Source organism: Mauremys reevesii, linkage group 2, assembly GCF_016161935.1.
Source record: "Mauremys reevesii isolate NIE-2019 linkage group 2, ASM1616193v1, whole genome shotgun sequence".
Lineage (NCBI taxonomy): Eukaryota > Metazoa > Chordata > Testudines > Geoemydidae > Mauremys > Mauremys reevesii.
The window spans coordinates 61,624,916-61,638,211 of NC_052624.1; the positions used below are offsets into that span (position 1 = coordinate 61,624,916).

At 45.5% G+C, this 13,296-nt stretch overlaps 1 long non-coding RNA gene across 1 annotated transcript in view; it reads left to right on the top strand.

The window, feature by feature from the left end:
* The window catches only part of LOC120397516, a 60,536-nt gene that overhangs the window by 20,766 nt on the left and 26,474 nt on the right, over positions 1–13,296 (top strand). Inside the window, exon 3 of the long non-coding RNA XR_005593841.1 lies at positions 8,452–8,595. This is a non-coding gene — a long non-coding RNA (uncharacterized LOC120397516). The remainder of the gene's footprint in view (positions 1–8,451; positions 8,596–13,296) is intronic.

Here is a 13,296-nt window from a genome sequence, read left to right on the forward strand (position 1 = left end):
AGTTTTCCTTACTAATGAATTCGCGTTAAATGGTTCAAACAGGGACGCAGACTGTGGTGGGTACGGTGTGCAGTGATGTACAGACTGCTTCTACACTCGAGGAATGACAGGCTCCTGCTCCTACAGCAGTCTCTGGGGGGAGGACGGTTACAGGAGGATGTGCAGGAAGGGGTGGGTTTGCAGGAAGGGGTGAGGGGTGTGTGGGAAGGGTGAGTAGGTGTAGGGGGATGAGGGCTCTGGCTGGGGCTCAGAGCATTGGAGAGGCTCATGGCTAGGGTGGAAGGGCATGGTAAGGGCAGCCTGCCTTGCCATTTGTGGATGGCAGGCGCTAGGACCCTGGGGCAGCATACACCTCACAGACTGACCTGGGGCAGCAGACACCTCCCAGAGTGACCCGGGTGCCTAGTGACTGCACTCTGTGTGTGACCTGCTGTTGATCCTGCCCCCATGTCTGTACCCTGGTAATGGTGGCTGTCCTATGCAATTAACAAACCCCTCCCCCCCTTCACACAAAGTCTTCTGCAAAGAAACATGACAGAAACAGTACTTAACAGCAAACTATTTTTAATACTCAACTACACAGTTGGGGGATGAAACTGGGATTTGGGATTGGGTGAGCCAGGAAGGGAAGCACTTCTCAAAATTTAGGGAATGAGAGCTGTTTGGTACATGAGCGCTCTGCTGGGGTGGAGTGACAGTTTTCACGCCCCTAGCGCCCCTCCTTCTTGTGATTTTGGGTGAGGGGGGGACAGGACTTTGTGGCGGGGGAGGGCGGTTGCAGATACAGTGCAGGGGGGCTCTCTCCTCCTGCATGCGGTCCTGCAGAACATCCACAAGGCGCCGGAGCGTGTCCGTTTGCTCCCTCATTAGGCCAAGCAGCGTTTGAGTCGCCTGCTGGTCTTCCTGCCGCCAACTGTGCTCCCGTTCGCTGCGTGAGCGCTGGTACTGAGAGAGGGTCTCCCTCCACTGGCTCTGCTGGGCCGCCTCGGCTCTAGAGCAGGCCATCAGTTCAGCGAACATCTCGTCCCGAGTCTTTTTCTTTCGCCGCCTAATCTGCGCCAGCCTCTGTGAGGGGGATGCCGGGGCAGGTCGGGAAACAGCCGCAGCTGTGTGATGGGAAAAAGGAAGTGATTTCCTTGCAAAGATACATGTTTGCGAACACTGAACATAGTCTAGTCTGTCTCTGTGAACAAGACCATACACGGCACCTATCTCATGCGCTCTCAGGACAAGTTCGAATTTTCGGCCTTCGCTTTCATTGCCTGGGGTCTTGCACTGGAGATCAGACAAGTGGGGCAGGACAGCAGAATCCGTGTAGCAGCCAGGCATGGTAAGCCGTAAACTTTAGGCTGCTTAAAAGTTAATGTATAGCAGTGCCCTCCTGCTGCAGGCAATCCGGAAAGCATAAACTCTGACCCTGTTCCACCCCCTCGCGGCTGTCCCCGGGAAAGATCCCTGTATGCTTCCCCTCTGCAGCCTCCACCACGTGGCTGTTAAACAACGTTTATTGTTATGCAATGGAAAAGTGAAGCATTCCCAATAGTAACATTACACTAATTCCCCTAATTAGATGCAGCAGTCGCCGAGCGAGATCACCCTGAGGCGGGTCACTAAGACAGACAGAGAGCGCATGCTGCGTGAAACCCTGCACAAACCAGGGCCCTATGCTGCCATGCTCGTGGAGGCAATGCTCTCACAGTACCTGAGGATAGCCTGGCGCGGAAGAGTGTGCTTCCACGGAGCACCCAATAAGGCACCTCTCCCCAGGAACCGCCTGCGGAGGCTTTTCGAGTACCTCTACGAGAGCTTCGTGGAACTCTCCCAAGAGGATTTCTGTTCTATCCCCATATGCATTGACCTTCTTTTCATATAGTTTTTTTCCTGTTTTTTAAAAAATAAATGTTTACATGTTTATAGCACTTACCGACTGATCCTTCCCCTGATTCAGAGTCCGGGTTAACGGCCGGGGAGGGTTGGTAGGGGATCTCTGTGAGGGTGATGAAGAGATCCTGGCTGTCGGGGAAATCAGTATTGTAAGCGCTGTCGCCTGCCTCGTCCTCCACAAACCCTTCCTCATCTTCCCCATCGGCGAACATCGCCGAGAAACTGCCTGTCGACACTATCCCATCCTCAGAGTCCACGGTCACTGGTGGGGCAGTGGTGGCAGACCCACCAAGAATGGCATGCAGTGTCTCGTAGAAGCGTCATGTCTGGGGCTGGGCTCCGGAGCGTCCGTTTGCCGCTTTGATTTTTTGGTAGCCTTGTCTCAGGTCCTTGATTTTCACGCGGCACTGCGTTGCATCCCGGCTGTATCCTCTGAGTGCCATGGCTTTGGAGACCTTCTCGTAGGTCTTTGCATTCCGTTTTTTGGAGCACAGCTCCGAAAGCACAGACTGATCGCCCCACACAGCGATCAGATCCAAGACTTGCCGGTCAGTCCATTCTGGGGCCCTCTTTCTACTCTGAGATTGCATGGACCCCTCTGCTGGAGAGCTCTGCATCGTTGCCGGTGCTGCTGAGCTCGCCCCGATGTCCAACCAGGAATTGAGATTCAAACTGGCCAGACAAGAAAAGGAATTCAAATTTTCCCGGGGCTTTTCCTGTATGGCTGGTCAGAACATCTGAGCTCGGACTGCTGTCCAGAGCGTCAACAGAGTGGTGCACTGTGGGATAGCTCCCGGAGCTACTAGGGTCGATTTCCGTCCACACATAGGCTAACTCGACATAGCCATGTCGAATTTAGCGCTACTCCCCTCGTCGGGGTGGAGTACCGAATTCGAACTAAAGAGCCCTCTAGGTCGAACTAATTAGCTTCCTGGTGTGGACGGTTGCACGGTTAAATCGAATTAACGCTGCTAAATTTGACATAAACTCCTAGTGTAGACCAGGCCTAAGTGGCTTGGCAGTGTGTACACCTTGGGAGTTACAGAGCAGAAAGCTGCTTTACTGTGCAGAAACTTGCCAGTGTAGACAGGGCCTCGGTGTCTTATCTGCAAAATGGGGAGAATCATACTCTAGCGTTGTAAGGCTAAATACATGAAAAAAGTGAGAGACTGGATATTATGGGGACAGGGGTCATACCCATAGTTGTTATGACTATGTCTACACAGCAAAAAAAAACCTAGGCAGCAAGTCTCTGAGTCCATGTCAACCGACTCGGGCTTGTACTGCAGACCTAAAAATAGCAGTGTAGATACTTGGGCTTGGGATGAAGGCTGGGCTCCAAGACCTTCCTCACTAGCTGGGTTTCAGAGCCCAAACAGCTCCTTAGCTATTTTTAGCCCCACAGCATGAGCCCTGTCAGTCCAAATCAGTTGACCCAGGCTCAGAGACTCACTGCACAGGTCTTTTTTTGCTGTGTTGATGTATCCTAAAAGGAGTGGGGGGAGAGAAGTAAAGAAAAGTTGGAGCTGGCGAGAGGCAGGTAGGCATAGGAAGAGAAAAAAAATGGAGTGAATTAATGAAAAGAAAAGGGAGGGTAGAAAACCTAGGAGACACAGTAAGTAAAAAAAATAGTATATTGTCATAGAAAGTTTGATATAAAAATATTACAATGAAATACACAAAGTAGTTGTCAGGGCACAGGCTCGAGTAGGAGGGGGATGTAGGGATTTGGCTGTGGGTAGGAGATGAATACAGGAACCTAGAATTTTTAGAGAGGCGCTTTGATGGGATATGACATTGTACATCAACAATGCTGGCATTTGGCAATGGCTTGACATATTTAAATATGTGTGTTGGATGGGAAAATTTGCAAGTTTGACACCTGGTGGCTTTGGCCAGTGTTTGCTGAGTTGTTTTGTTTTTTAACCAAACCTACATACAAATCACAGACAAAGATCAGGCTCCTTTCCTTTCCTTTTCCCTTTTCTTTTTAATTAATAAAATCTGTCTCCTGAAATGTCTTAAAATCATTTAAAATTCAGGACACTGCACCAGGCACTCCAGTTTTTCCAGAAAAGAATTCCTGGGCCCTTTCTTTTTATTTGTCATTACATCAGGACAGTTTCTCCACCCAGGGTAAGTCTAAACAAGGGTATATATACAGGGGCAGCTCCAGGCCCCAGCACGCCAATCGCGTGCTTGGGGCGGCACACCGCGGGGGGTGCTCTGCCGGTCACCGGGAGGGCAGCAGGCGGCTCCGGTGAACCTCCCGCAGACGTGCCTGCGGAGGGTCCGCTGGTGCCATGGCTTCGGTGGAGCATCCGCAGGCACGCCTGCGGGAGGTCCACCAGAGCCGCGGGACCCGTGACCGGCAGACGCCATGCTTGGGGTGGCGAAATGGCTAGAGCCGCCCCTGTATTTATAAAGATAGTTGTTGAGAGACTCAGGGATGTGCATCTGTCCAGCTCATCCCACCCCCCCCACCCTCCCCATAGTTGTGCTTGACTATCTATGGGCCTACTTGGGGACATGAAATCTTTTTGGATACATTTCTGCTCTCGCTGCAGCCTGTCACCACAAGATAATGCCAAAGCAGGACATGTCACCTGTAATGATGGTCACCAGAACTGGTGAGCTCCTCCTCTGATTCTAATCTACCTTAACCACTAGCTATATGCTAATAAAGTCATATGTCCTTCCTCCTGTGTAAACATGGACTAAAATTTGGTTCTTGATTTGTGCTTTGGTATATAACCTGCTGTCACTATTATTTCCACCAGTTTTTATTAGTCTGTGTTCTGTTCTTCTGTTGAAATGGATAGTTTTATTGGATGCACTTACTCTTGAAAATCAGTAACAACTAACTTAAAAAAAAAAGCAGACAGAGTGAAGGGATGTAGCCATGTTTTTATGTGCAGCTGTAAAGCCTATTGGCCTATCAGCACTGACAGTAACTATTTATAACTTAGGTAACATACCTTCTATAGTTTTGCAAAGATGTTTTACAGGGAAAGGTACTATGATTGTGGTGGATAGCTCTATCACGTGTGACTCTGCTGTTCAGCATGTATGGTGCAGACATGGGAAACTTTTTTAATTTGTGAGTAAATGTAGTGTTCATAAAAGGAAGGGATGGATAGCATATTAAGCTAAGCATAAGGTGAGAGGGGTGCTTCTTTCCCAGTGCTCTACTAATGCATTTCAATTCTAAGTTGCAACGCCCACGCTATTCCAGTCCTTAACAACTCCTCAATAGAGAGATATGTGCAATGTTTTAGTGTTTAGGGCATGTAGCATTTAAATAGGAGAAAGTAATTTCACATTGCCATACAGGTACTATACTGCATTATCAAGTGATAGAATTACGTTGACCTTGATCTTGCACTCTTTGTGTGCTTCAAAATTCTTTGAAGTCAATGAGAGTTTTGGGTGCACAATAAATGCATAATCCTACTCAATATAGGCAAAATGAAATTCCCGAATCAAGAAAAAAGGAATTTATTCTGACTGTAAATTGGGTTTTTGCAAAGCAGATTTAACAATCAAACTTGATATCTTTCATGCCTGACATAAAGATAGGATAATCTGAGATGAGAAAATCATCATGACAGTCATAGGCTCCTTTTACTAGAATGCCCAGATTGGCATCCTTGGAATAAACAACATAAAACAGATCCACTCTTTTGTATTTGTTACAAAACCAAAGGCGAAATAAATAAGCAAACAAAATAAATAAACATGGAGATTTGTCGGTCCGATTCCTGGGAAGATTTGTGGTTCCGATTTATATAAACACAATTTACAGGTGAGAGTTTCATTTTCTGTCCATAGGGACCATACATTCAGTAAGAACTGGAGGTGAAAGAAACAGAAAACTTTAGAGCAGAGGTGGGCAAACTATGGCCCGCGGGCCATCCTGCCCAGCCCTTGAGCTCGCAGCTGGGGAGGTTAACCCTTGGCCCCTCCCCTGCAGCCAGGCCGCCGCAGGGGTAGCGCTCGGGCCAGCGGGGTTGCATGCTTCTGCCGAGCAGCGTGGCAGTATGTCTGGCTCCGGCCGGGTGGCATGGCTGCCAGACATGCTGCTCTGAGCGGCATGGTAATGGGGCTGGGGCTGGGGGGGGTTGGATAAGGGGCGGGAGGTCCCGGGGAGAAGTCAGGGGAACAGGGAGCAGGGGGCAGTGGGATGGGGCAGAGGTTCTCATGGGGGACAGGGGTTTGGCTAAGTGTGGGAGTCCTGGGGGACCTGTCAGGGGGAGGGGTGTGGATAGGGGTCAGACCAATCAGGGGACTGGGAGCAGGGGGGTTGGATGGGGAGTGGGGTCACGGGGGTGGTTGGGACAGGGCTCCCGGGGGTGGTGGTTAGGGGACAAGGAGCAGGGGGGGTTGGATGGGTCAGGGGTTCTGAAGGGGACGGTCAGGGAGCAGGAAGTGGGAGGGGTTGGATGGGGTCGGGGGCCAGGCTGTTTGGGGAGGCACAGCCTTCCCTACCCGGCCCTCCATACAGTTTTGCAACCTCAATGTGGCCCTCGGGCCAAAAAAGTTTGCCCACCCCTGCTTTAGAGCAACTGTATCTAGCCCTTGTGTGCCTCCCAGGATGCCCATTATCTAATAGATAGAGAAGCAGTGGGTAGGTGTCTCAACTGGCCATAGCAGATTTTCTGCTGAAGCATCTTTAAGGGAGAGAGAGTAAAGGAAACCTTACACAAGAGGCTTTTTCTTATGTGATTAGATACTAGTGCTGGTCAGACAATGAGTTGGTTGTTTTTCTAGAGAACACATTACTGAAAATGAAAAGGATTTTTTTTCTTATTTTTTCACAGATAATGTTTACTTTTTGGCAAAAAATCAACCCCCCCCCAAATCATCTGAAAACTGATGTTTTGATCTGGAAATGATGCCACAGTGTCACTGGTAGTGCAGGTGCCTTGTGCCACCATTGTCCTCAATGGACTGGGCTCTGTGGCTAGACTACATCTCCCATGATGCACCATGGTGTCCCAGGTCTCTAGAGCCTCAAACTAGCACCCTAACCACCTTCATCCCCTATCTTGTTCATATAGAGTTTGACAATCTAATGTATATCATAGCCTCACCCAGCAGAGGAAAAACAAGGGCAAAAACTGGAAGGTAAAATGGAAGGAATGAATCACAGGATCATCCTAGGAAAAGGAAGAAGGATGCAGTTACCTTGTCCTCTGAAAAGAGCAGCTCGGTTCCCAGTCCTCTTGTGCTAGGAAAATGCTCTCCGGAGAGAGGAACAATTAAGCCCAAAGACTTGAGGGAAGACAGACATAACTTTCAGAGGATGGATTTGGGGTTATAATATTTCCACCATGTTTTTACACCAAAAGCTAGCTAGCTATTAGGACAGGTGTAGGCAACCTATGGCACATGTGCCAAAGGCGGAATGTGAGCTGATTTTCAGTGGCACTCACACTGCCTGGGTCCTGGCTACAGGACTGGGGGGCTCTGTATTTTAATTTAATTTTTAATGAAGCTTCTTAAACATTTTTAAAACCTTATTTACTTTACATACAACAATAGTTTAGTTATATATTATAGCCTTATAGAAAGAGACCTTCTAAAAATGTTAAAATGTATTACTGGCACGCGAAACCTTATATTAGACTGAATAAATGAAGATTCGGCACACCATTTCTGAAAGGTTGCCAACCCCTGTATTAGGACATTCTCTGCTCACACCATGATGAGAAATTCAAGGAATATCTTGTGAAAAAAACAGAGAAGTATTATTTGAACAGAACAACATAAAACCTGTAAAACTTGTATGAGATTGAAAGCTTAGCTTTTTCCTGTCCTTTGAAAGAAACAGTAATTTGATATTGGAAGAGTAAACAGATAAGGAATTAGACATCTGATGTTTCTTGACTATAGCCAGTCAGTGACTGATCTCCCCACCCGGTGGATAATTTTGACTTTTTAGCAAAAAATATCAAAAACCAAAATCTTTTGTGTGATTGGGCATTCTGTTTTAGATTGAAAAATCAAAAATTAACATAGAAAACATGCACTTTTTGCAGAGAAATTCATTCAGTCAAAAATCTAATTTCCTGTTGAAAAACTGTTTCAAAGGAAAATTTACAACCATCCCTAGACTTGGCAGAGGAAAGAGCAAAAAACCTACTCTGAAGAATGTTTTCCAGTAAGACAGAAAAAGAAGTGTTCTTCTTCTTCTACCAAGTTTCTACGAAAAAGCAGTTGTATTACCTGCCTGAGAAGGCCTGTTCTAAAACTTAGGTTGACCTAACTATGTCGCTCAAGATGTTAACCAAAAAGTGTAAAATAACATCTTTAACAAAGAGAGGCATTCTTTATAATGGCCTCTTTCCCCCAAGGTTCTTCCTTGATTCCGTATGTATTCACTGGTGGTGATCCTTTTCCCAATCAGTAATACAACGGGAATGCAATTAAGATACAACAACAGAGATTTATTTAAAAAATAACTCGGTAGTTAACTTTTCAATGGCTTAGAGCCAGGACCACAAACTAATAAGGTGGGTTACAAAGAAAGACAAATAATTATACACATCATCATTTCCTTCACAGGGACACAACAGACTGAGACAACACCAGGACAATGACTGGATCGGGAACCACTAAGAGCTGATACCACTGGGGATCAAAATGGACGGGACAGCAATGAAGACGACAACAATGCAGGAGCGGGATCAAGATCGATATAAGGAGGAGGTAGGTACAATCTTTTTTTTCTTCTTCCAAGATGACATGGAGCAAGCACGGCTGCCACTGGGGTGGATAGCACCTCATCCAGAGTGTACAGTCTTGATATAGTCTGCCATTGCTAGGTAGATTTCACCAAGTCAGGTGACTTTTCTCACTCTAACTTTCCCACCATTATTCAAAAAGAGCACCAACTGGGCGACAAGGAAGGGACCCAACATGGAGGGCAAACAACAATAATAGAAAAACAAAATGGTGAAACAAACCCAACAAAGGATGTGAAAAATTCACACCCTGGGAGACAGTTAATCTGACCTAGGCCCCTGTGTAGGCACTGCTACCTCCCCTTGGGGAGATAAATTTACTACAGCAACAAGAGAACCATAGCTAAAGTTATGGAAAAACTTCTTCTGTCATTGTAGGCAGTATGTACGCTACAGCAGCGTAGATCCAGCACGCAGCTGTACCGTTGTAGTGTAGACATATCCTTGGTCTGAGAAGTAAAAGAATGTAAGGAGCTGCCTCTAAAATATTGTACTTTGAAGGGCAAGAACGTGCCATGGGTCCAGCAAGGCTCATTTGGTTATCATAAAACCCCTAGTTTCACAGGGAATTATGGAGTCTGATTACCTGTCTGAAAAAAGTAGCCTGAAATAGAAGAGAGATCAAGGATGCTTGCTCAGGAGTTGGCTGCCATACCTGTTCTTGTGTGCAGTCTTTTACAGCATATGATTTAATTTGTCCGCAACTGTGAGCAATGTAAATCTGGACATTGTGAATTCCCCCATTGTGTGTTGACAGGTTGAAAGGCTTCTGGCTGCAAGTTACTAAACCCAGGGTTTAGAGCCAGATTTCAATTGCTGGAGAGTATATATGCCCTTTCCTCTACTCCCTTTTCTGACAAAATGTAGTTTACCTGGCTACAGTGTCTGATGGTGGAAAAAAAGACGCAGTAAATCAGAAGTATTGTTTTAGAAAGGCGGGGGGAGGGGAGTCCCTCAGCCCTGTGTGATGGAGCTGCCAAAAAGATCAAACAATTATTTCTGGAAACTTTACTAGCTAAATGTGGGCAGAAAGTCATCCTTCTGTGTGATTTAGGAGCAGTGGAAACACAAATGACAGAGATTTAGTTTAGATTAAGTTTAATCCCTGATGACATTAATTATGTTTCTTTGGAAGAAAGTGTCCAGTTTTTCAGTTTAATTATATCAGCAATCACAAAGTTGTATTGCAGAATGGTATCACACACAGAGAAACACTGAAAGGTTCCCAGGCTTAGTTCAGTGAGATAATCACCCCACAGTTTGGATGCTTAGCTGAGACATTTTGCATCTACCTTGAACCACTTGAGATTGAAAAGGAAGCTTGGAATTTCATGAGAACAGGGTTTCCTGTGAGAGCTCCAGTATTTTGTGCTTCCAGTCAGGATGGAAGTATTGTGGGAACAGCTTTTCTTGCCACATTTCACTACATCTGCGTCCCTTAAACTAAGGCCTGCTCTATACCTAAAACTTAGGTCAACCAAAGTGTGTTGCTCGGGGGGGGTGCGGGTGTGTGAAAAAAATCACACCCCTGAGAGAGAGAGTTAACATGACCTAAGTCCCGGTATAAACACCACTAGGTCAACAGATGAATTCTTCATCAATTTAGCTAGTGCCTCTCCAGCATGTGGATTAACTACAGTGACAGAAAAGCCCCCACCATTACTGTAGCAAGTGTCTACACTAAGGGGCTACATATGCTCACCTGCAGTGCTGTAGCTGTGCCGCTCTAGTATCTGCAGTGTAGACATACCCTAAGAAAAAAAATTTGAACCCTGAAGAAAAGGTTTTGGTTTGGGTTCCATTTGAATTTTGAATGAAAGTTTGTAGGAGTTGCGGGGTTCTTATTTTATCTGGACTTGTTCACCCTTGTTTTGGACCTTGTTCACCTTGTTCATTCCTAATAGTAATATATAAAGCACTGAAGAATAAAAATACAGTTTCCATACTGTTGGAGGGAAAAAAATAAGTAAAAAGTAGATCTGGTTTGAACATTTTCAACAAAATGAAATGTTGTCAAAACATGCTGTTTCATTGAAGTGTTTCACGGAGATGCATTTATTTTGGGAACATTTTCATAGTGAAGGATATATTGGCACATGAGCTCTCTCGTCACTTCTGGTGAGAGAGATCTGAACTGAAAACCTGAACTTTTTTATTCAAAAATGGACTTTTCAACACTATTCGGTTTCATGAAACTGTTTGAAATGTTTTGTTTTCACTCCAATGCAGAACAAGAACAAATTTCAAAATCTCAAAAGTTGCCATGGAACACAGTTGTTGTCCACCAGCCATCTCTAGTAAAAGTGCCAGACTTTCTTTTGAGCGGGGAAAAGAGGCATTATATGTAGAATTAAAGGGCAGGGAAAGAGCAGCTGCACCAGGGAACAGCTGGTTCTACCTGTGGTGCAAGTGCAGATCTCATCTAAGTGGAATTTATTAGTTCCGGCTAATCCTGCAATCACTTACATACGTGCTTAATTTTATGCCTGTGACTATACCCATGAACAGGTCCTCAAAGGCACTAAAGTTCAGCATGTGCACAAGTATTTGCAGGATTGAGGCCATGGATTGTCAACATTACTTAACTTTACTTCATTCTGTAAAACAACTAGTACAATTTTGGCTGCTCAAAAATAAATATACATGAAGTGTATAAAATGCACAGCTGTGGAGCTTATTAAGTGAGACTCCTATAAATGCAAGTACGGAGCTTATAAAAATCCACATCCTCTGTGTTCCACTCTTGGTCCCTAGCACACTCCAGTCTCTTCTGTCACGGGGTAGGGATCCCTGGGCAGGACCAGTGCCATGCGGACAGTACCAAGCACTGGTAAATGCTTTTAAGTGAACGTTAACGTGTAATGTAAGGTATGGGATGGGTGGTCATGTGTCAGTTTATAGGCGTATGTACAGAAATAAGAACTACTTACATAAATAAAATCTCCTAATTTGAAAAGTGAGTGGGTACAGGGACAGTTGTTGATCTTGAAAACTGCTTTGTCTATTTAATTAGCTTAATGCTCATGTTGTTACACTGTGTCTGCTGCTGACCAAGCTGCACAATCTGCTTCTCTGTTGTGCTGCAGCTATACTAAGTCCTATGATGAGATTCTGTAGAAGGCATTAACCTTCCTTGTCTGACCCTGGTCCTTTTATCTGCATTCCCCCGAGGCTTTCATTCATCTCCTCTACCAGCGCAATTACGGGGGGTGGAGGGGAGGTGTAGAGAAAAGAGTGCTTTTTCCTTGGCTACTCTGTATATGCTAAGCATATATTTGTATGACATGAGGCATCCTGTACAGAAGTGCTTACGATGCAGAAATAGCTGAAAATACTAGAGGGTATATTTTAAAGACAGTGCTCAGAGACATAGGAGCATGATTCTTACTGACATTAATGGGAGTCATGAACCTAAATCATAGTGCAGTGCTTTCAAAACTGACCCCCAGAAGACATTTCCTGACAGAAGGAAAGACAAAATAAGAAATAAAAGTTTATAAAACCAAAGAGCTGAAATAATTGAATAAAAACTGGCGACATTGGTACAAAACTGTATAAGTAGGGCCCTAACAAATTCACTGTCCATTTTGGTCAATTTCAGTCATAGGATTTTAAAAATAATACATTTCATGATTTCAACTATTTAAATCTGAAATTTCATAGTGTTGTAATTGTAGGGGTCCTGACTCAAAAAGGTGTGGCGGGGGAGCGGAGTCACAAGGTTATTGTAGGGAGGGTTGCAGTACTGCTATCCTTACTTCTGCGCTGCTGCTGGTGGTGACACTGCCTTCACAGCTGGGCAGCTGCAGAGATGCAGCTGCTGGTCAGGAGCCCAGTTCTGAAGGCAGAGCCACCGCCAGCAGCAGCACAGAAGCAAGGATGGCCTGGTATGGTATTGCCACCCTTACTTCTGCACTGCTGCTGGTGGGGCACCGCCTTCAGAGCTGGGAGCCCAGCCCACAGCTGCTGCTCTGCAGCTGCCCAGCTCTGAAGGCAGCGCAGAAGTACTGCAACCCCCCTGCAACTCCCTTTTGGGTCAGGACCCCCAATTTGAGAAACATTGGTCTCCCCTGTGAAATCTGCATAGTATAGGGTAAAAGTACACAAAAGACCAGATTTCACAGGGGAAGATCAGATTTCGCTGTCCATGACGTGCTTTTCATGGCCGTGAATTTGGTAAGGCTCTATGTGTGAGTTATTAATCTGATAAACTGGTATGTAATCTGTAAACCTTCAAGATGAGTGAAGAGATAGTATCTAATCAGTCTCAACATTTATGTGTTCACTCAGTGGTAAACATCATGGGCTTGACCTCATTTCTATTTACTAGCTCTAGATGTCTTAAGACAGTGAACATTGACTGACAGCCTACAGAAACTGTCTGAACTGCAAGACACTCATCCCTCCAGTAGGTGGCTTGGCATAGCAAAATTTGCCTGATCTTCTGGGATCCTGGGGCTTAATATAGTCAGCAGAATGTACAAGAGAGTTCATTCATGGGCTATTGAAGTATTAAACCTCAGCTGCATTTTAAGGAATGAGGCTAACAGCTGAGTTTTTTCAGCAACCCCAAAACTGCACCAATGTTCAATTAATGTATAGTGTGGAAATGACAGTATTTTTGTCTGTATTCTTTTTACGATTCGTTGGAGTCAGTGGAGCTATG